At 39.8% G+C, this 22820-nt stretch overlaps 1 protein-coding gene across 10 annotated transcripts in view; it reads left to right on the top strand.

Annotated features, from left to right (window-relative positions):
• The window catches only part of EVI5 (ecotropic viral integration site 5), a 237682-nt gene that overhangs the window by 31250 nt on the left and 183612 nt on the right, over positions 1 to 22820 (top strand). For 2 of the 10 annotated variants that reach the window (XM_072649085.1, XM_072649084.1), the window contains exon 2: positions 6458 to 6625. The exons of the other annotated variants lie outside the window; for them this stretch is intronic. The gene's annotated coding sequence lies outside the window, so the exon portion shown is untranslated. The remainder of the gene's footprint in view (positions 1 to 6457; positions 6626 to 22820) is intronic. 10 annotated transcript variants of the gene reach the window in all.

Genomic DNA, 22820 nt, shown 5'->3' with positions numbered 1-22820 from the left:
ATTCCCTTGCCATCTTTTCCTTCTCTGTTTCCATCCTGCTAATCCTCAGCCTTGGGTAATTCCCACCATCTGTTTTCTCAGTCCTTATTCTCACTCTGGGAAGTACTGATGGAAAATTATTGATTCTTTGCTGATACTTGGTTCACTGCCACCCCTTTCAGCAAGAATGGTGACTTTCAAACATCTTTTCTGTTTAAGCTAGTCTTCTCCTCTCTAGTAGATGACATTTTTCTGTTTGCTCCACTCAGATAAGCATTTTTTATTACTGATGATAGTAGGGTTAGGTAGTTTCAAAACAGGCCCAAGAAGTAATTATTAATGGTTTGATATTAGCTTGCAGGATGGTCTCTAGTAGAGTGCCTCAGGAGTCTGCCCTTGGCCTTGCTTTGGTTAACATTTTGATGAAGCGACTTAAATGAAACCATAGAAGGCATCCTTATCAAAGTTTTAGATTAAATGAAGCTAGGATGCTGATGTTTTGGATGATAGTAAGGGTCCTGAATCTAATCTAATAAGGCAAAATTTCATAGAAATGACAGTCCTAGACTATAGGTGACTAGAGGTGACTGTAGCACCTATCTCTTAGGGTTATTGTGAGGATAAGATGAGATAATGTTGGTAAAGTGCTTTGCGAAACTTAAAGTACTGTACAAATACTACTATTTTTATTTATTCTTGTCATTATATTTGGTTTCAAAAAGTCAGTTTGCACAAGAAAAGAGAAGGGAGGCATGGCTAGAAAACAACTCTAGTGAATGAAATCTGGAGGTTTTAGTGGGCATCGTAGGAGCCCAGACTGTGAGACGCTGGCCAGAAGTGCTTAATAGAATATTCGTCTGCCTTGAGAGATATAGTGTTTGCAGTGCGAGGTGATCTTGCTGTACGTTGCCATGGGTGACTCTATCAGAAGTATTCAGTTTTAATGCTACGTTTTGGAAAGTATAATAAAATTTGAGTATCTGGAGCTTGTCCAGAGGAGGTTAATGAGGGATAGTGAAAACACTACATACCCCAGAGGGATCAGATTGGAGCTACTGGGAATATTTAGCTTGGAGAAGAGAAGCTTGGGATAAGACAGTTTCTCTGTAGGCTGCAGTATCTGACAAGGTGTAAATTGCATGCCAGGAAGGTTGATACAGAGTGATGGTGGTGGCTGTGGAGCCAGCCTCAGAGCCAGGGGGTCCCACATCTGCTACCTCCTGGCTCTGTACTCCTGACAAGGCACAGTTCCCTGCACCAGTGGGGTCACTTACCTCTGTTCCTATCTGTAGGTGCTAAGTACATTGCTAGGTGCTGGGCATTCAGAAACAAATAATCCCTACCCTCAAGAAGCTTATATTCTATCAGTAGTAACGATGTGCATGTACAGTCAGTCCTTAGTTTGCAGGGTAACGTTTCTAAAAAGGGGCAAATAAAAAATGGAAATGTTGATACATTGAACCTATGGGAAATAGGTTAGGTTTCCATGACCACCAAAAACTGTAGTCTTTTACTAGAGATTGCTGAAAATACACTTTTATGCTTACATTTCTTTAGAACAAAACATTAATTCTGACAGTCTGGATATTTCCTAACACAGAAATCATGAAATAACTCATAAAATGCAGGGGAGAGAAGAGGCAACTCCAGAAGGGAGGGGATATCAGAAAAACTGCAAGGTAATAGAGGGAAAGGGGCAACATCTGCCATCTCTAATCTCCTTTTTGGTTCTTGTAGTTGAACTGTTTTCCTGATGAACAGCACATGGCTTAGGAGGGGCCTTCCCTCTGCTCAGACCTCCAGCATGGGCCCAGCACCCAAGAGAAGATGGGGGTGACCACCATTTCATTTACCCAAAAACAGATGCTTTTCCTTTCCCATTTTTTCAGTTTCTTCATTTTTGCACTTGAGCGGTTAATTTAATACTTTTTAGAGCAAATGAACAAACACTTTTATGAATACTTTTCTCCTTTTTGCGGATGTAAACTTGCATCAGACCTCTCATTTTTTTCTCTACTTTGCATAGCTGCGAATGTTCTCTATTGCCAATGTGAGAATGTTGAGAACTGGTTGAATACGTATTTCTAAAATACAATGTGCTTTGGCAGAAAGGAGGTAGTGATGCTCGTGGGGAACATGACAGGATCTCGTGGATTTTAAAGGAAACAGGGATTCTAAGAGGTGGAGTTGAAAAAGGGGCCCTTTTTCACCCCGGGGGACAGCAAGTGCTGGGCTGCAGAGATAGGGAGTGTTGTGTGGAAGGAACAGCCAGAAGCCCAGTGTGGCTGCATTGTAGTGTGTGTGAAAGTAATGAACGGATAACAGAATTATAAGAGCAGGTGGGAGCCAGAGGAAAGTGCTTTAAATGCCAAAAGGTTTATGTTTGTTTGATGATAAAGTTTATATTGAGACTGTGATACAGTTAATGTGCCATTTACGTACATACCTTTGACTAAGACATTGTGAGTTGATAACTCCATATAGATTTCCTTTTTTGGGCTTAAAGATGAACTTTTAATCACTAGTTTGAAAAACTTTTAGGAAAACAACTGTTGCAGCAAATGTCCTAGCTTGCTTGTGCTATTTTTGAAGCTTAGAATTATTGATGGTATCAACTGATATATTCATCATATATTCACATTCCTAGTGTTGCTTTAGTAATATCAGATAGCATAATTAAAAGTTTTATATATATATATATATACGCACATACATATGTGTGTGTGTGTGTATATATATATATAAAATCCTACTGCATGATTCATGTTTTGTAAACTCAGAACACAGAGCATGTAGTAATATGGATGTCTTTGATTGTGAAGTTTAAGAATGTTCTTGATTATTTTAATATATAGAGTCCCATAAAAGAATCATGCCTAATTACATGTATGTTACAATGATTTGTAAATTTGAATCAAAAGAAACATTCTAGTAGTATCTTTAAAGGTACTTTAAAAATTCTTAATCTCATTATAACCAAATTAAATTTCTTTGGAATCCGGTGTTTGTCCTGGTTTCTATGTTACTGTGCACAGTGTGGCATTTGTAACATCCTCTTGACTTCTGAGGATTTTTTGGACTTCCCATATATGGTGTTGTGGTTATTCCAGTTTGTCCTACACATAGAATGTTGAAGAGTTTTGAGATTTTGTCACATGAGGAAATGGGAATTTCAAGGCTGTAGAAGAGAAGATTTAGGGAGCATATGATAACTTTGTGGAAGTAAGGGACTGTGCCATGGAAGAAAGATGAAATGTGTCTTGTTTGTTGCATGAGTCCAGACGTAGATGTTGTGTACCACCCAGTGGTTTTCATTGGATCTTCACCCCAACACTGGGAAGGACATTGATTTATCTACACTCTACAGCTCGGAAGGGTTAGGGGACTTTCCCAGGTGGCGTAGTTTTAAAATGTCAGGGAGCTGGGAGGAAGTCATCAGATTCTGAGCCCTGGACTCTTGATGTCCCACATCACAGTTAACACATTTGGAGCTCTGTAGATATGGCATTCAGTCACTTGTGAATGGGCTGATGGATCTCAAGGTCTAGTGGTCTCATTTAATGAGAGGTCTCCGCATTACCATGGCAGCCTCATTTGTGTCCCTTTTGAGTTTTCTCTGGACAAACCTTTCTTCCCCTCCGCCACTGCTGGTGGTTCTAGTGTATTCTCCTCGGTAAATTAATCAGGTGATAGTGCTTTCGCATGATGTTTCTTGCTGGTGAGAGCATATGTATGTTTGCCTGATATCTTTGCCATGTCTTCCAGAGCCCTGCAGTCCTCACTGTTGCTTTACAACGCTAGATACTCTTCCATTTTCTCTGTGTATCATTTCATGAAAGGATGGCCTCATCTTTGGGACACCTTCCAGTCTCACACTCAGTTAGTAGACATTTAGTAAAGCACCTGCTGTGTGCCAGGCACTAGGAGATACAGAACCAGGGCTATATACTTTCCATCAAAAATGGAAAAAGCAAAACCAAACCCTGACTTGTTCTGTCTTAACACTCTTTGAAAATCGTGTGGATTTTGTAAATTCTATTTGAGGGATTAAACCTCAACTCAGGCTGATTTTCCTTCAAACTGTTTGAAAGGTGTGGTTGCCTTCCCGTAAGGCAATTGCTAAGTCTCTGGGGGCTGCCAGACAACCTCAACTCATCATGTATTTTTGCTAGGCTCTAGTGTCAGTTGGTTCTCAGTTTATTTCATTGGGGAATATAACACAGAATGAATCCGTGCTTCAAAACCACGAGATCCTCAAGAACTACTCGAGGTTGTATGAGCAACTTCTGATTGGGATAGTTCTTGTGTGCTTAGAGTCTTCTCAGGCACACTGCCCTCTTTCCATGCCTATTCCATTTTGCCTGTTTTTTACATCCGCAAATCATGAAAGGGGTATGCTGTGTGCTGCATATCAGTCAGGCATTTATTAAGCACCTACTGTGTGCAAGGCGTGATCATAGGTGGGGGTGGTAGTTCATGGTTGTTGTCCTTTGTTCTCAAAGAGGACCAGAATGACATCACTACCTTGGAGTCTTGTGAAGGGCCAAATCAGTGCTTTTTCATTTCTTCGTGGAAGTCAGTTTTAAATGTTCAGGGATGTATGTGTTTGGCATACATTGTCTTGTGAAAATTTCTAGGTGTTTTATGTGGGGGTAGTTTTTTTATGTTTAAAAGTGTAGCCATTTGTCACCCCTTTTACTGAGTTATGTGACTTTTGGCACCAATTGTTCATTCTGAATGACTGATGAAGTGTGGTTTGGTAGCAGAGGTGAGAAGGCATTAGTTAGCTTTTCCCTGTCTGATTTGTGAAGTCCTAGCTTTCATGCTGTGTAATTGGTATGTGTTCCCTTGTGTTCAGCCATACAGTGAAACTCAGACGTTGGCCAATGGTTCTGTCAGTTGTGTGTATGCTAGGTGTCACTGGTCAATGACATTATTGTCTCAATTGCTTTGTAATTCTTAGATTTGGGGCATATCTTAAATTCTCATTGTCCCCTAACTATCACACATGTGAATGGGTTTTTGGTAAGTCTCATGTGAGCCAGTTTTGATATTTCAGAGGTGAAACTTTAGTCCTTGTTGAGTAAATGTGTGAGTGCTGTTTTGATTCTAAGGTAGGTGATGAACATATGCTTGACTCCCTCACTTGTATTAGAATATTAATTAGCTGGATATAGGGATCTTGTCACATATTGTTTGAGGTTTCTGTGATTTGGGAGAGCAAAAAGACTCTTTGCCTGGTTGCTAATATACTTTATAATATCCAGATCAGCAGTTAGCTGTAAGATCTGTTTTACACAGTAAAAAATGATCTCTGTCTGGATTTTGGATGAAGAATATAAGCCTGATTATTTGGATTGTAATGATGACACTCGGTGTACTAAAAGAGATACATGTAAGGTAATGATCCTCTTTGAAGTAACCTTTCTGTCCATAGTTCCTTTTTAACTCAAGCAGCTAAATGGACTGTCAACTTAATATTTAAGAAAATCCAACTGAAATTTTATTCGTTAGACTAAAGGGATGGCATCGCTTGCACTAAAGTGTTTAAAACATAAATTTTTCCTTGAGAAGCTCTGTGTTCTTGGCATATTCATGGGCATTTGAAAATGACTGCTCTTTTATTAGTATTACAGTTTAGGTATGCCAAATAGTGCTGCTCTATTTTTGAATGAAACAGCGTGGCTTGGCACAGAGTTAAGTACCGCATAAGTGTTTGTTGACCGACTGACAGAAAAACCCCCACTGCATTAAAAAGCACTGGTTTCAAAAGAAAGCACTGATTTCAGGACAGAAAAATGTGAGAGCTGGGTGGCAGGAGGGATGGAGCACTGGACTGGGAGTCAAGATTCTGAGTTTAAATGTAGCCTCTGTCACTTAGTGGCTGTATGACCCCAGGCAAATCACATAGCCTTGGTCTGCCTCAGTTTCCTCAGCTGTAAAATAGGGATCATAATACCTCTTACAAGACAGCTTTGCTGTGAGGCTCAGATGAGATATTAGTAAAGCACTCAGCACAGTGACTGGTACATAGTACATGCTGGATCAATACTTATTCCCTTCACTCACTGCTTAGTCATGAAGAGTTCTCTTACCATTATTGAGCATTAAACTTGATTTGAGAAAAAAAATGTCAAGATGATGGATCAAAATGTCTAAATGAGATTTTTATTTGTCTGAAAAATAAATTTCCAAAAATTAGCGCACCTAAAATCAAAAAAGGGATGTTTATGGGTCTTCAAATAAGAGTAGTAATGAAAGACAAACATTTTGAAGAACAGTTGAATAAATCTGGAGGAGCTGCATGGAAATCATTTTTAAAAAAGCAACCAAAAACTTTTTGGGAAACTGCAAAGCAAAAAATTGACAAGAAATTGTCAGTGATCTTGTCAAGGCCTTATCAAGTGATAGGATATGACGTGTCACTCAAAGATCCATTTCGTGGACTCACATTTGGACTTCTTCCTGGAAACCCTAGGTCCTCTCAGTGTTGATCAGGGAGAATGCTTCCATCAAGAAATCTCCACAGTGGAAAAGTGATGCCAGGCACATGGAGTCCAAACATGCTGGCTGACTGCTGTTGGGCACTGCAGAGGAATGAGCCACAGACAAAGTAGAACAGAAATCCTAAGTAGCTACACTTTAGGTGAGTTAAATAAGCACAATTTTGTTTAGTGAAAAAAATATAAAACTGTGATTCCCATGGAAATAGCGAATGACAGAGAAATTCTGAAGCTATACTTAACAACAAAACAAACCATTTATAAGGTTTGCACATATTTATTGCTGCGACAGGAAAAAAACAAACTTTTTTGTTGTTGCTGTCAAGTGACAACCAGGATATTTTTTTTTCCTGCATTTTGCCCTTTTTGTTAGTCATTTAAACTTTAAAAAAAATATTCTTTTTAATATTTCTTCATAGTTGTAAATTCACCAGATATTTTTTTAAGCTTGCTATATGCAAGGTACTGTGCTAAGATGATAGGGAGATATATGAATAAATGATATGCTTCCAGTAATAGCATTCACAACACAGGGAGCGGTGGAAAAGACAACTAAGAAGCAGAGGAAATCCTTGTTTGTTGAATATGATTTATACTTGGAAAAAGGTCATTTCAGATGCTTCCCACTTTTAAAACAGATACCAACATTTCATAATAAATAGTAGCACAAAAGTTTTCATTCAGAACTTTTTTGAAAAATGAAATTAAAATGATGAAAAAAGTTATCTTGTATTTGACAAAATTTAGGTGATAAGTACACTTGTACTAATTCTTAGATTGGTCACAGAATAATGTGTAAATGCATACTAAAGTATAAATACAAATGAAATATTTATTTTGGGGGGACTTTTTTTGGACAAAATTGTATGACAGCAAAACAAGACATCTTTCACTTCACATTTGCCTTTCACAGTATGTTAGCAGAAAGGGTCATTGATGTGGAAATACCGAAGATCTCGTCATTTTTCTTAGGGATTATCTCCTTTGATGTTGAAGTCATTTTCTTTCGAGGTGCTGGCAGTCTGTGGAAACTGAATCTTGTTAAATTTATTCAAATTCATTAAACAACTACCATGACAAGTACTGTGGCTACCAAGGGAGGAAACAAACAGTCCCTGCCCTCAAGGAGTCCGCAGTCTAAGGGGAGAGACAATATGGAAATGATTGTATACAAATAAGACATGTTGTGTGCACACACACAGTTGGGGATAATATCTGAGGGAAGGCGTGAAGCTTATGGAGGCCTTGGAAAAGTTTCTTGAAGAAAGTGGGACTTCAGCTGATACCTTAGAAGGCTGTGAAGCTAGGAGAAGAGCAGGGAGAGAGACTTCTGGCAGGGGGGGCATGGCAGGAGATGGAGGGTCATGTGTGAGTTTGACCAGTGTCACTGGTTTGAAGAGAATGTAGGAAGAAGGAGCCACCAGAAGACTGGGAAAGTAAGAAGGGGCCAGTAATGAAGAATTTGAAAAGCCAAAGAGGGGGCTTCATAGTTGATCCTGGAGGGAACAGGGAGCCCCTGGAGATTGTTGAATAGGTGGATGATATGGTCAGGGCTGTGTATTAGGAAGATCAGTTTTACAGCTGGTTGGAGAGAGATTTGAGGCAAGGGGACCAACTAGCAGGATGTTGCCCTAGTTCGGATGGGATGCATGACGGAGTTTAGTGCTATTCAGGGGAGATCAGTTCACTAGTGATTATTTTTATTTCATGTCTTTAGATTCCCTGTATGCTCTTATTAGGCAGGCAGCACAGCATAGAGGTTAGAAAGCTCACTTCTAAGGAAAGCCAAGGTGCATTCAGGTCGCTCCTCTGACCCATCCTGGCAGTGTGACCTCCATGTCTACCACCCAGTCAAGTCCTGGTTGCGGTTTTCTGCTGTAGGGTATTTCCTTTCTTTCCTCAGTGAATTCAGTGCCTGCCTCACATGCGGTGGATGTTGTCCTTTGTTCTCAAAGAGGACCAAAATGACTTTACTAGGTTGTGATTAAGGTACAGCGTGTCAGACTATGACTGAACAGACCAGTATGAGCTTGGAAGGCTCCACCACAGGTCGGGCACAAATAGTCCATCTGGAGTGCTGATGTGTCTAAATTGAGACATCTTACATTTCTTTTGAGCTTCTGCAATTCTTTGCTTATAGTGCACGGCACCTTCTTTGATGTGAGCATGCCACGCTGGGCAGTCTTTTGCCAGTGTCCCCCATGTCATGCAATTGATTCCAGAGTTCTTCAGAGAGACTTTGAGAATGTCCTGTTGCTTTTCCTAACCTCCATGTGAGCACTTGCTTTTCTCTTTAAATCCTGCCTTCATACTACATACATACATATTGATACTTTCTCAAACATCCTAACTGCATTTCACTTCAGCCTCACGAAGAGATGGCCATGCCCTTGATTTTCCTGTTACTAACAAATATACTTCTGTATTTGTGAACTCTCAGATTCCCTTAGCTGATGACAAATTGTTGTCATTCTGCCTTACCCTCTCCATTGCAAACCCCAAACACTGTTATCATCCACACTCTAGCCTCCACTCCGTTGACTCCTCATTTCTTTTCGAGACCATCACCCCTGAACTAGCTACATTCTCCCTTTCCCATCCTGACTTCTTGGTGAACCAGTCAACTCTGCAGTGTCCTCTTTCTTGAGACCCTTGTCCCCTTATCTTGTCCTTGATAAGGCTCAGCCTTGGTTTACTCTCATTGTCTGTTGTCTTTATTACTATTCACATACTGCTGAAAAAAGCTAAAAATAACAAAATCGTGAACTCTTTTTTTAAAAAATTGAATTATTTTATTTGTTTTTGGTGTTCAACAATCACTTCCATATATCTTAGATTTTTTCCACCCCCTCCCCCTCATTCCCCCCCTCCCCCTCATTACCCCCTCCCTCTCCACTCCCTCCCTGAGAGAGCATATAATCTTATGTAGGTGCTACACGTACATTCCTATTAAATGCATGTTGCATAGAAGAATTAAAATGAATGGGAAAAACCAGAACAAAACACAATACAAAAGAAAATGGTCTGTTTCTATCTGTGATCCAATTCCATAGTTCTTTCTCTGGATGTGGAAGGTGTTTTGCCTCGAGTCCACTGGAAATTTTTAAAGTCCATGCATTTCAATGAAGTACTAAGTCTACCAGAAAAATTCCTCACACAGTGGTTGTTGCTGTGCACAAAGTTCTCCTGGTTCTGCTCTTTTCACTCAACATCAGTTCATCCAGGCTTCTCTGAAGTCTTCCTGTTCATTTCTCATAGCACAATAGGATTCCATTACATTCATATACCACAACTTGTTGAGCCATTCCCCAATTGATGGGCATCCCCTTGATTTCCAGTTTATGGCCACCACAAAGAGAGCTGCTATAAATATTTTTGTACATGTGGGACCCTTTCCCATTTTTATGAACTCTTTGGGATAGAGTCCCAGAAGCAAAATTGCTGGGTCAAAGGGTATGCACATTTTTGTAGCCCTTTGGACATAGTTCCAAATTGCTCTCCAGAACGGTTGGATCAGTTCACAGCTCCACCAACAATGAATTAGTGTTCCAACTCTCCCACATCTTCTCCAGCATTTATCATCTTCCTGTTTTGTCGTGTTAGCCAATCTGATAGGTGTGATGTGGTACCTCAGAGTTGTTTTGCTTTCTATCTCTCTAATCAATAGTGAAAATCATGAAATCTTGTTGATTGGGTTAACTCCCTCACCTGGGCCCTCACTTCTACTAGGCAATCCTTTTACACTTCCCTAATGAACTCATTATCCCACCCACCACAGCAGTTCTTCCAAAGCATTTCATTCCTCAAATCTTACACGGCTCCCCTTCCTGCCACCCTCTCAGCTGAAAATCTTGCGTCATATTTTAGTAAAAAAAAAAAAAAATTGAAGATATTTGCCAGGACCTCTCTCTTTGCCCCCGTCTGTCATCTTACATTGCTCAGATGCCTTTTACCACCATCTCCTTCACTCTTGTTTCACATGAAGAAGTCACCCTTCTCCTCGCTGAAGCAGAATTCTGCGCATGTATGTGATTCCATTCTAACTTGTCTTTACAGGAGATTCTTTCTCCCCCACTCCCCCAGCATCCCCACTGTCTTGCTTATCTTCAAACTCTGTCTTCTGGTTGTTTCTACCACTGTCTACTGCCTATAAACATGTCTCTGTTTTCCCTATCCTTAAAAAATTCCAGCCCTTCATCCATCCATCCCAGTTAGCTGTCATCCCATATTAACCCTTTGTGACTTAACTCTGTGGGAATGCTATCTACAGTAAATGCTTCTGATTTCTTTCCTTAGATTCTTATATAAATTCTACCCTCTAGTTTTAGACCTCAATATTCAACTGAAACTGCTTTTTCCAAAGTTCCTGATGATCTCTTAATTACCAGATATAATGGCCTTTTCTCAGTCTTCCTCCTTCTTCACCGATGCAGCCTCTTCTTCCTGAAGCTCTCTTCTCTTTGGGTTTTCATAGTTGTTCCACCTATCTGGTCATTCCTTCTCAGTCTCCTGGATCATAATTCTGGGTAGCCCCTAGAACTCTGTATTTGGCCCTGTTCTCTCTCTAGAACTATTTCACTTGGTGATCTCATCAACTCCCATAGTTCCAGCTACCCCTGTGCTAATCATTTTCAAACCTGCTTATCCATCCACAAGCTCTCTATTGACTTGTTACATGTCCAGCTGGCTATCAGACATCTCAAACTAGATGTCCCATGGAAATCTTAAACTTAGCATATCCCAAACTGAACTTTTTCCTTACTTCCAACTCTCCCCTCTTCCTACCTTACCTATTGCTGTTGAGTTCCGCCATCTTCCCAGTCTTCCACATTTGAAACCTAGCTGTCATCCTCAGCTCCTCAAGCTCTCTCACCCCACCCCACCCATATCCAGTCTGTTGCCAAGTTTGGTTGAGTTTACCTTTGTAACATCTCTTATATACACCTCTTCTCTCCTCTGTCTTTACCACTCCCCTAGTGTAGGCCCTCACTACCTCATGACTGGATTATTGCAGCAGCTTATAGATGGGTCTGCTTGCCACAAATAAATCTTTCCCTTCCCTAGTCCATCCTCCACTCATCCGTCAACATACTCTTCCTAAAATTCAGGGTGTCATCCCCTATTCAGTAAGCTTCCCTGACTTCTTATCATTTCTAGGGTCAGGTAGGAAACTCTCTGTCTTCATAATCTTCCCCTTCTACCTTTCCAGTCTTTTTACACCTTGAACCTGTGAGGGCAGGGGCTGCTTATTTTTCTGCTTATATTTGTGTCCCCAGAGCTTAGAACAGTGCCTGGAACAAATTAGGTGCTTCACAAATGCTTGTTGATTGACTGAGGATGGATAGTATGCTAAATACAGAGGATTGTGTGAGTAAAGGCATGGAGGCTGGAAAGTAGAAGTGTATTGGACATTAAATAGTCCAGTTTGTCTGGTGCCTAGTGCCTCTAGAGGCTGGCAGTGACATAAGTCTGAACAATTAGAGAAGTGCCAGCAGTTTGGCTGGTGTATTATGCAGTGGAATTAATGCTTTTTCCCTAGAATTAATAGAATTTTTCCTTAAAAATGAAAAGAATAGTTTAGATTCTCTTATCTAATTTCTATATTTGGCCACAATTGCTTTTGTATATGAGAGATTTTATGATAATTCAGCATCCAGGTTGGGGAGGGAACAGGAGTAAAAACCCATGTAGAAAGCATACGTATCCAAATGAGATTTATTAAAGGATATTTTTGACAGCTGAAGCCTTAGGAGGGCGTGTGCTGCAAATCCCCATATAAGGATCCAGTGCACTTTTTGCAAGAGTAAATGGGTTTCTGTAGCACAATATAAAAAGCTTCCTGGTTTTCCTCTTTTTTTTTTTTGTATCAGAGGAAGTCTGGTCTCTGATGTGTGCCGATCACTTTTTCTCACTTCCCAGAAAAGTGTTATCTGTTACCTCACCTAAGGAATATGTGCTTTGAGATGTTCCATCATTGTTATTGGTGAATGTATTGAGAAGCATAGGATTGCAATGCTTATTATTCCCATAGGAGATCTGCTAAGGAGAGACAGTGAAATTCAGTTTTTCTGTGATCTCAGATGCTGTGGACACGTGGCTCCAGGTGTGGACACTTGCCTGTGAAGTAATTATTTTGGAGGCCTTCTTGGCTAGCTTAGAGATGCAAAGCGAAACATTGAGACGTAATGAAAAATGCAGAGGTCTGTAGAATGATAAACAGTTGGCATAGACACAGATGTGGAAGGGAGTCTGTAAACTGCATTAGTGCCTAGCAGGCTGTCCGCTGATGGTAGAGCAAAGAATAGTGGAGCCAGAGTTTGTTCATGACCTTAATTTCTCAGTTAAGTTTTCACTCTGTTTTTCGTTCAGTAATTAATATGTTGGGCTGTCTTGCATCCATGAATCATATCAGCAGAAGATTTCCAAGAAATCAAAGTTGGCCCCAATGCAGAAGTAAGGGGATATTGAAGGGTTTTGAGCACCGTTGTCATCAGATTGATGCTTAGAGATATGTTATTTATCTAACAAGTTTGTTTTATAGTTTAATTTTTTTTTTGCAGTTTCTATATCATTAAAAAAGTTTCCTGAGTGCCTTAGCATTTGGTCTATTTTAAGTTAAATTTTGTATTGAGATAGCTTTTTACATCACCTTCATTTCTTTCTGTAAAAATTATATTATCTTATTTTTTCAATTATCCAACATTCATTTTTTTAATCCCTCCCACCTTCCCTGACAAACTGAAAAGAGGAAGAAAGAAGAAGAAGAAAAAAGAAAAAACCCAAACCCTGTACTTCATAAGGACAGTCAAGCAAAACAAATCCTTTTTCATTTTGTGTCCTTTGTTTTCCTCTCATATGGTTAGGGTCATTCTTCTACACCAGTCAGCCCCTGGAGTCAGGATCCATCGCTTAGCTGATTAGAATTCTTCAGGCTTTCAGACTGTTCTTTTTCATAATATTGATTTAGTTACTTACTCAGTATAAGTTACTCTTGTGGTTCTGCTCATTTCACTCAGCCTCAGTTCATACTGATCTTTTCATGTTTCTTTGAAACTGTCTTTTTCTCTGTTCTCGTAGCACTGTAGATTTCCATTGCATTCCTATATCACCATTTGTTCCTCTATGCCCCAACTGATGGGCATCCCCTTAATTTCATTTGTTTTGTTTATTTCACCACAGAGACAGCTGCTATAAATAGTTTTGTACACTGAGGACCTTGTCCTCTTGCATTGATATCTTCTGGGTCAAAAAGCATGCCCAGTTCAGAACTTTGTGCATGATTCCAAATTGCTTTCCAGAATGGTTGAGCCCATCTACGGTTCTACATGTTTAACGTTTTTTGTTGTTTTTTTTTTGTCATCTTTGGTGCCCTGATTGGTGTGAGATAGCACCTTAGGATGTTTTAATTTACATTTCTCTGTTAGTGATTAGGGAGAGTTGGTGCATGACATTTTGTTCACAGATGGCTGTGCCCTCATGGCAGCCTCTGAGGCTGAGATGGAACAGATTATGGATTGCTTCTCTGCTGCTATTTTGTCCTGATCGCACCAAGAAGATAGGTTCTTCACCATTGTTACAGCAAATGGAGAGACTTTGAACATTGTGGCTAAGTTCATTTTTCTTGGCATGTACTTTCCACATAGATGATGAGGCTGATGCACAGATTGTCAGAGCTAGTTCAGCATTTGGGAGATTCTGAAAGAAGAGCCTTCTCTGGGAGAGGAGATAGTAGGCTGCCTGTCAAACTGAAGGTCTGTCATTGTTGTATGCCTGTGGAACCTGGACAGTCTACCAGTACCATCCAGATATTGGAACCACTTCCATTTGAATTGCCTTGGGAAGATTCTGAAGATCACTTGGCAAGAGAAGGTAGCGGACACTGAGGTCTTTTCTTAAATTGAACTGCCAGGCATTCAAACTCTGCTGTGGAGAGCACAGCTCTGATGGGCTGGCTACATCATTCGGATGCCAAGTTTACATTTGCCTAAAAGACCATTTTGTGAAGAACTCACACAAGGCAAGTGTTCACACATGGAGGTCAGAAGAAGCAATACAAGGACACTCTCAAGATGTCTCTGAAGAACTTTGGTATTGATGGTAAGACATGGGAGACATTGGTATAGGACCATCCTGCATGGCGTGCCTGCATCAGAGAAGGTGCAAAATAGAATTGCAGTAGCTCAAAAGAAACATGAAATGTGCAAATTTAGATATATCTCCTTCCCAAATATTCACATGGACTATTTGTGGCTGACTTGTGATAAACTTTTTTGAGCTTGTCAGCAGCAGGGGGACACACAGCATCATTGACCCAGACATTGTGAGGTCATTTTGGTCCTCTTTGATTATGAAGTTCAGCAATGAAAGATTAGTGATTTGGAGAATTATTTTTTTTTCATATGACTAGTTACCTCCCCCAAGAACTACCTGTTCATATCCTTGGTTCATTTATCAGTTGTTGAATGACTGTTATTATTAATAACTTTGAATCTGTTCTTTATGTATTTTGGAAATGAGACTTTTATTAGAGAAACTTGTTGCAAAGATTTTTGTCCCTTCTAGTTTGAGTATTTTGAATTTGGGCAAAAATGTCTTAATTTTACATAATCAGGATCATCTATTTTATATTCTCTGTGACCCTCAATGTCCCTTGCTTGCTTTACAACTCTTTTCCTATTCACAGACTGACAGGTGATATCTTTTTTCTTTTTCTAATTTGTTTATGAGGAGACCTTTCATTTTTGCTCTGGTATCCATTTAAAGCTTACCTTGTGAGGGTCCATAAGGTGTCCAATCCTGTTCTAAACCTAATTTTTCCCTGCTACTGCCCGAGTCTCTTAACCCCAGTAGTTGTGGTCTTTGTGCTTATCAAATTTAATTTCTGAAAATATCTCCGTATCATTTCCTGTCCATCTACTATCCCCCCCCAAAGAGGAAAGAGTAACCCATCAAAACATCGCCTCTCTCTGACTGCATATAATATTCCCCACCTATAGTCCCCAGCCTTTCGGTGAAGAAGGAGGCGAAGTGTGTTTTCTAAACTCTTTTCTGGGGCCCAGCTTGGCCACTGTAATTACCTGGCGTTCAGGTTGGGCTTTTTTGTTCTTTCCATTTACATTGTGGTGGTCATCATACCTTTTTTTTTTTTTAACTGGTTCTGCCTACTTCACTTGAATTCAGTTTATAAATTTTTCTGTACTTTTCTGAATATTTTGTATTCTTCATTTCTTACAGCACGGTATTTCATTTGATTCACGTTCATTTTGTTTAGAGTATTTTTTGTCATGAGTTTCATTCCATGGAACTTGCCATTTGGAGAACATGATAAACAATAAGGAAAGGACTTGATTGAGCTGGGAAAGTATGAATCTTTGGGTAAGCTCATGTATAGTATTAAAAGAGCACAGAGTTAGAGCATCTTTTCAAACCTGGAAATACAGGTGATATTACACTGATTTCATTAGTTTATATGAGTCTATTTACATTATTTTCCTTGGATACCAATCCCCCAAATTCTCTTTTGTTTTGGAATCTTCCACCCACTCAGCACTTTTTTTTTCACATCTGCTGTATTTTTGATGCAGATTAGTTCACAGAATAATTTGAGATATCCTTAATTAGATTTGTTGTTAATTAGATGGCAGGTGTGCGTTTTAAAAGAAGCCGTGTTAATGTATTTAAATAGAACCTTTTGATTACTGCAGTTTGGTGTTATAAAAGATTTGATGTCACAGATTAAATGTAAATCTGAAAATATTAATATATAATTTATATTAAAATGATTACTTAGAATACTTCCATTCTCATTGAAAAGCATTTTTCTTATGATAATCTCATTTACTGAAGTAAAGTACCATGCACTTATTTGTGGCATAGAGGTGACCCAGAGCTCTTGAAGGCTATCCCAGGTGAGTGTAGGCCTAGAAATAACCAAGTTTCAAGATAGTCTTTGAACAATCACTTAGGCTGCTGGTACCGTAAATCCTGGTATCAGTTTTTTCTTCTTGCTATTAGTGAAACCAGAAGACACTATCAGTTTAGTAAAGAAATAGGAAAAGGTAGAAAAATGGGCATGAGAGATGATAGCCATTGTCCAAAGAAGTTTAACTGATGGAAATAACTTGCTGTGACAAGGAGACCAAAAAATCCAAGAAACTCCATGGACAGCAAATACTTGAGAGGTGTGGCAGCCAAGGGGATGCAGGTGTGCCTTAGAATTTTGTCTGCAAAGTTTTGTGGAAGAGAATGGTGGAATGAAAAAGAGTATGAATAATCTACCTCAGTTTCCTCATCTGTAAAATGCAGATAATCATAGTACCTCTCCCCCAAAGTTAATGAGATGATGATTATAAGGCTCCTACACACAATGCCAGGCACAATTTAAACATTAGTTGCTTTTTAGCTATTATTTTTTGTGTGTGGAGATTTAGTACAGATTCCAGATGGAAGTGGAATTTTCTGTACACGGTAAGTTCTTCCCAGGTTGAGATGGAGGTGTATTTTAGTGGACAACATTGTGTTGGCTGCAGCAAGGCCCAGATGTTGCAAAGCCTCTTAAATGAGATCCATAACCACTTGAATGTGGCCAGTTGTTTACGTTGGAAAAGCCACGTTCATGAAACATGCTTGTTGTACAGACTGTGACATGACAGTAGGTGGACAAGTTACAGAACTTTGTCGTGCATATATCTTAAATATACACTGCAGACCGCTGGACCCAGAATTATTGAAGGAATAGAGTTGGGTGAACTGAAATGCCTTTTGGAGATTGAACTGTTCTTTTATTAACTCCAAGTTTTCCCCTAAAACAAAAGTCCATCTTTTAATATCAGTGGTTTTATATGGCTTTTAGTCATATAAAAATCACAGTCCCCAGAGAATTGAAATTGGTGATCTCATGGAGGAAAATAATTGCATTGTAGATGTCACTAGTCTGTGACATGTTATAGATGAGCAGTTGTGCAGGAGAAGGTATGGAAAGATGACGTCAGAAAAAAGATGGGCTGCTCAAGTCGTGAGAGAGAGGCTGTGGACAGCCTGTGCATTTCATTAACATCTCTGCGTTGTCAACTCTAGAGGAAGACTGCCTGCCTAGTGGGAGGCTCACTGTGCTTCATGTCCTGTTTATGGGAAACAACAGAAGTGGCTGTGGATGGCTTCCTGTCCACCTTGTTGGAGAGAAGAGATAAATAAATACCAAGTTTTTCCTGTGTTATTTCCCTTTGTTTAAACCAGCCCCTACCTTGCTGCCCAAGGCTCATTTTGCTAATGAATTTTCTGTTGTGTTCTATTACATCTATTAAATAAACCAATGGAAAGTGATTTTTAAAAAACCGTATAAATGAGGTTGATGAGTAATCTCTGTGGCCTACATTTAGGGGGAAAATCCCATGAAATATCATTTAAAACTGTTTATTCTAAGAAAGTTATTTCAAATGACCATTCTCATTTAAAAGGTGCTCTGACATCTGTGGTTCTCCATCCTTACAACTGTAAGTTTAGGACTGGTCATCTGGCTGCTATTTAGAACAGACTAGAACAAATGCTAATTTTTTCTCACTGGGTTTCCTGCCTCCTGTTATTTATCCTTATTATAATTGCCAAATTTCTCTTTTTCCTTATTTTAATTTGATGATGTCTCCTCTCAAGTATTTTTCTGTTGATTGTAGATAAACATTAAAATCTAAGCAATCTACGCAAGTTACTTAATGTCTTTGATTTTCTTATCTTTAAAACATAGGAGTTGAACTACTGGTCCCAGAAAGTCCTCACTCTAAAAGTCTAATTCTCTTTTATTTTGTATCCTGGTATTTTTCCTTACAGATGTCATATCCAGTGCATTAATCAGCTGTAAGAAGACACAGCATTAGGGAAACAATGTTAATAGGAAGTTAGAGAGCTTTCATGCTAGTTTTGTTCTTCCTTGAAATTGGTTTTTACCTCCATAGTGTGATAATAGGGGTTTGAGATGGGATGGTAGAAATTACCTGATGTTCACTGATGTTAATTGTGAAGCAGCAATGAATGGAGCAGTGCTATATGAGCTGTGTGTATCCTTATTTCTTCCACTTGATCGAGGTTTCTTGGGGGTTAGAGACTGCCCTGTACGTCATGGAATGGGGCATAATCAAACCTTTAGGGTCAGAAGAAATAGTAGAGGTCATCTAGTTCCACCTCTTCAATTTATAGCTAAGGAAACTGAGGCCAGGGAAGGTGAATGACTTGCTTAAAGTCACACAGGTAGTAGTGACAGATGAGATTAGAATCCATTTCCTTTAACCAAATTCAGTGCCCATTCCATTTTATCGTGCTGTATTCACCAGCATTCAGGAGTACATTCGGCACGTAATCTGTACCCTTAACAAACATGTTTTCAATTGAATTCTGTGTTTCTGAGATTATTTTTGTTGCTTCCTGCTACTCCTCAGCCATCTCTTTTACTTCCCAAATTTATTCCTTCCATTGTTCAATAATTCTTCTGTTTCTGAGATTTCTACAATACTTTACTCTCTCCCCTCTCCTTCTCTACCTCAAATGACCTTTCCTGTCTAAGGTCATCCATCTGTTCTCATTAGTCAAGACAAAGCTTCATGGAAAAGTGGAAATTTTGACAATTGTTTGAATGAAAATGGGAAAGATGTTCTTCCTTGACCCCTCTCTGAGAGTAACTACCATAACTGCTTGCTTCTCACTTAACAGAATACATTTTTAACACTGCTTATACATAATGTAAGTAGAGTGGAACCTTGTTATATAAAGTATTTTCCTAAAGTGTTAAATTTATCACCTGAGCCTTGTTAGTTTTTCTCACTTCAAAAAAATCTTTCAGGAAGTCCTTTATATAGGGAAGTCTGGGCAGTTGATGCATTACTTTCTGAAAGGTTAAAAGACTGAAATCAGAGCTGAGGTAATGCTTATTCTAGGAAGTATTTCCTACTGATCCTAAGCAATCTTGCTGTATGACATGGCACCATACAGCCTTTCTTTGGAAAAGTTTTCCAGGTATTACTCTGTCCCAAGGTCTAGGGCCCTCAGAGATGAGGGCCCTTGTTGTTACAGATAATATGAAGAAGTGATTATGTCTCCTTTGTATGGAACACAGTGCCATGCTTAGACGAGGCAGAGACGAAGTAAGGTACACTTTGAGCTCTCCCTGAGAGCTTATGGCTTAGTCGGGGAGATAAGACACACAGAGAAATAAGCAGGATAATTAGAATGTAAGTGCCTAGGAGAGAGGCGAGGAAGGAAGACGTCATGGAGGAGGTGATTGCCTGAGCCTGACCTTGAAGGAAGTGAATGATTTCCGCGAGGTGACTTGGGGTTCAGGAGCCATTCTAGGGAGATGTTAGGAGTAAATTCATAGATAAGGCAGAACAAGATTGAGAAATGGAGGCAGCTGGGTGGCTCAGGAAGACCTGAGTTCAAATCCAGCCTCAGGGACTTTCTGTCTTGTGACCCTGGGCAAGTCATTTAACCTCTGTTTTGCCTCAGCTTCCTCATCTATAAAATGGAGATAATAATAGGACCTATCTTCCAAGATTGTTGAGGGGATCAAATGAGAAAATAATTGTAAAGTGCTTATCCCATTTACTTGGCCTATAATAGGTGCTCTAAAAATGTTAGCTGCTATTATTACTTTTATTATTGATAGTAATAATAATACGGTGACCTCACCTGAAAGTTCATGCAACATTTCCCATGAACCTTCCTGAAGTGGAGTTGTGACCATGTCATCCCACTAGTGTATAAACTCCTCTGGCTTCCTGTTCGTCTTATCATTTGGTCACTAAGCCCTTGGGCAAGATGGAGAAGTCCAGAGGGGAGGGAAATGAGGAGATGCCTGGTCTGATGCTCTTCTTAATTGGAGGAGCCTTTTTGGTTCGGTTGTTTGAGTCGTGTCTGACTCCTGGAGTGGCTTGTTGTTTCCTTCAACAGCTCATTTTACAGATGAGGAAATGGAGGCAAACAAGGTAAGGTGATTTGCCCAGGCGATCTGAACCTGGAAAGAGGAGTCTTCCTGACTGTAGGCCCATCTCTGCCCACCGCACCATCCAGGTGCCCTCCACATTCTAGTCCAAGGAAGCAGTCCCAGGGGCACAGGGTGCTCCCAAGGTGTTTGTGAGTTCCTCCCTCATGCCTGGCATTGTGCTAAGTACTTTACAAATATTTCATTTGTTCCAGCCCAGAGGAGTGCAGTGAAAGAGATGGAGACCTGGCAGGCCTCCTTTTAAATGCATCTCAGATCCCTCTTGGGTCAAATATGAAGGCCTTTGTTTGCCTTTAACCCTTTCCAGCCTTCTCATGCCTCTCTCCCCTTCATATACTCTTTGATTCAGTCTCAGACATTTTCACAGGCTGTCCCCCATCCCTAGAAGGCTCCTCCTATCTTCTTTGGCTTCCTTCAAATTTCAGCTAAATCTCACTTTTCTAAGAAGCCTTTCCCAGTCCTTAATTTTTGTGCCTTCCTTTGGGACTACCCTCAGTTTATCTTGTCTTATTTATATATGCTTATTTGCATGTTCTCCTTAAAGGGGAGCTCCTGTCCCCCCCCACCTCCAACTTTGAGCTCCTTGAGAGCAGGGGCTGTTTGATATTTTGTTTTTGGCCTTTTTTTGTATCCGGTGTATGCCAGTGCCTGGCACATGGTAGATACATAATAAATGCTGGTTAACGTGACAGCTGAGCTGTCCACAGTGTTTGGCTTTTTAACTTATAACTAGTGTCTAAATATCACTTGTTCCAATTTACCTGGAATGAAAGCTCTCAAGGACACCTCTCCCTCTGCTGGAAAGCTCTCTGAGGGAGACAAAGACCGGGGCTTGGCTACGTGTTTATGTTGTATTCAGGGAAACGCAAGTTGTTTTTTTCTCTTTTTAAAAAATATTTTTATTGATATGTTTTTATTTCAGAGCACATCCCTTATAGGACAGATAAAAAAGGTTAGAACAAAACGAGCCAAACATCTAAAAAATTAACATTGCCTGTGGTGTTCTATGCCATGGTTCCTCATCTCTGCTTCTCATATTTCTTATTGAGGGCCAAAGTTAGAATTTCACAGCAACCAGCTTTAATCAATTTATTGTTTTTTCCTTTTTTTAAGTGAAAATTGATATATATATATTTTTTCCAATTGCATGCAGAAGCAATTTTTGACCTTTGTTTTTAAAAATTTTGAGTTTTAAATTCTCTCCAGGGGAGCAGAAGTTAGCTAAACTATTATTGTAATCATTCATCAACCTCCCCAGAGAGTGAGGACATCAGTATCTTCCATGGTGACTTCTCCAGAGAAGGAGCAGCATTTCACCTTGAATTTGGACACATTGGTGCTTAAAGGCCTCCTTAAAACTGTTTTGCTTCTAGATGGAGTGAGTCTTGTCCTAGTTACAACCTTTGTCCCATCTCAATCCTTGACCATGACGGGAATCTTTAAAACCAAGAGTAGACAGAAAACAAACACAACTACAGATACCAGCTCTCCTCCCTCCCACAACAAGACTGGAACTGGGAACCAGAAGAGACAGAGAATCATATTTTCATTTTTTACAGTGTATTACTGTTTTTTTTCCTTTTCTCTGTATATATTTGTCTCTTCCTGTTTCTTTTGCAAAAAACTCTCAACCTTTGTGGTCTTTTATGTGTTTCTTTACTTCATATGTTTAAACAGACCAGAGATTTGAGGAGCAAAGGGTGTAAACACTACTGATTCTGTCTCTTATTGTTCCTCAGTTTCCTTTTTTGAGAGTGGGGAACCATCAGGTGTTCCCTCTGCCCCATAGCTATTATGTGTGCTCAGGTCTTTTTAACTCCATGGATGCCTCTGTACTCAGTCTGCAGTGCTGTTTCACCTTGAAGCATCAAATGCAATAATGTCTTGTAATTTTCTTCATTTCTTCTTGTCATGAGTCTACCTTTTTTTTTTTTTTTTGGCTTGGTGACTTGGTTGCCTCAGATACCTAATACCTGTAGGCCATGCTGCAGCCACTCCATTTCCTTCCCCAGTAGTCTCCACACTTGCCGACGTGAGCTGTTGTCTTGTGTCTACCCCCACACCCTCTCCAGATCTAGAACCATGATCAGATCAGCTGTGTTACTGCTTCTCTCACCTCCCATGTATATTTCCAAACCCAATTAGAGCATAAACTCTTTGAAGGCAGGGACTACTTTCCCCTTTTGTATTTGTATCCCCAGCAATACACAATGTTGGACATATAGTAAACCCTAATAATGTTGTCCCCTTTCCCCCACTCCTTTCCTCCTTCCCTTCCCTTGAGATGAAAATTGGAGGTGTGATATTGGAAGTTGGAGAGTCATTTGCCATAGAGATGATAATTAAGTCCA

Source organism: Notamacropus eugenii, chromosome 2 (genome assembly GCF_028372415.1).
Source record: "Notamacropus eugenii isolate mMacEug1 chromosome 2, mMacEug1.pri_v2, whole genome shotgun sequence".
Taxonomy (NCBI): Eukaryota; Metazoa; Chordata; class Mammalia; order Diprotodontia; family Macropodidae; genus Notamacropus; species Notamacropus eugenii.
The sequence above is the reverse complement of the archived record's forward strand: the minus strand, read 5'-3'. Positions and strand labels throughout refer to the sequence as shown.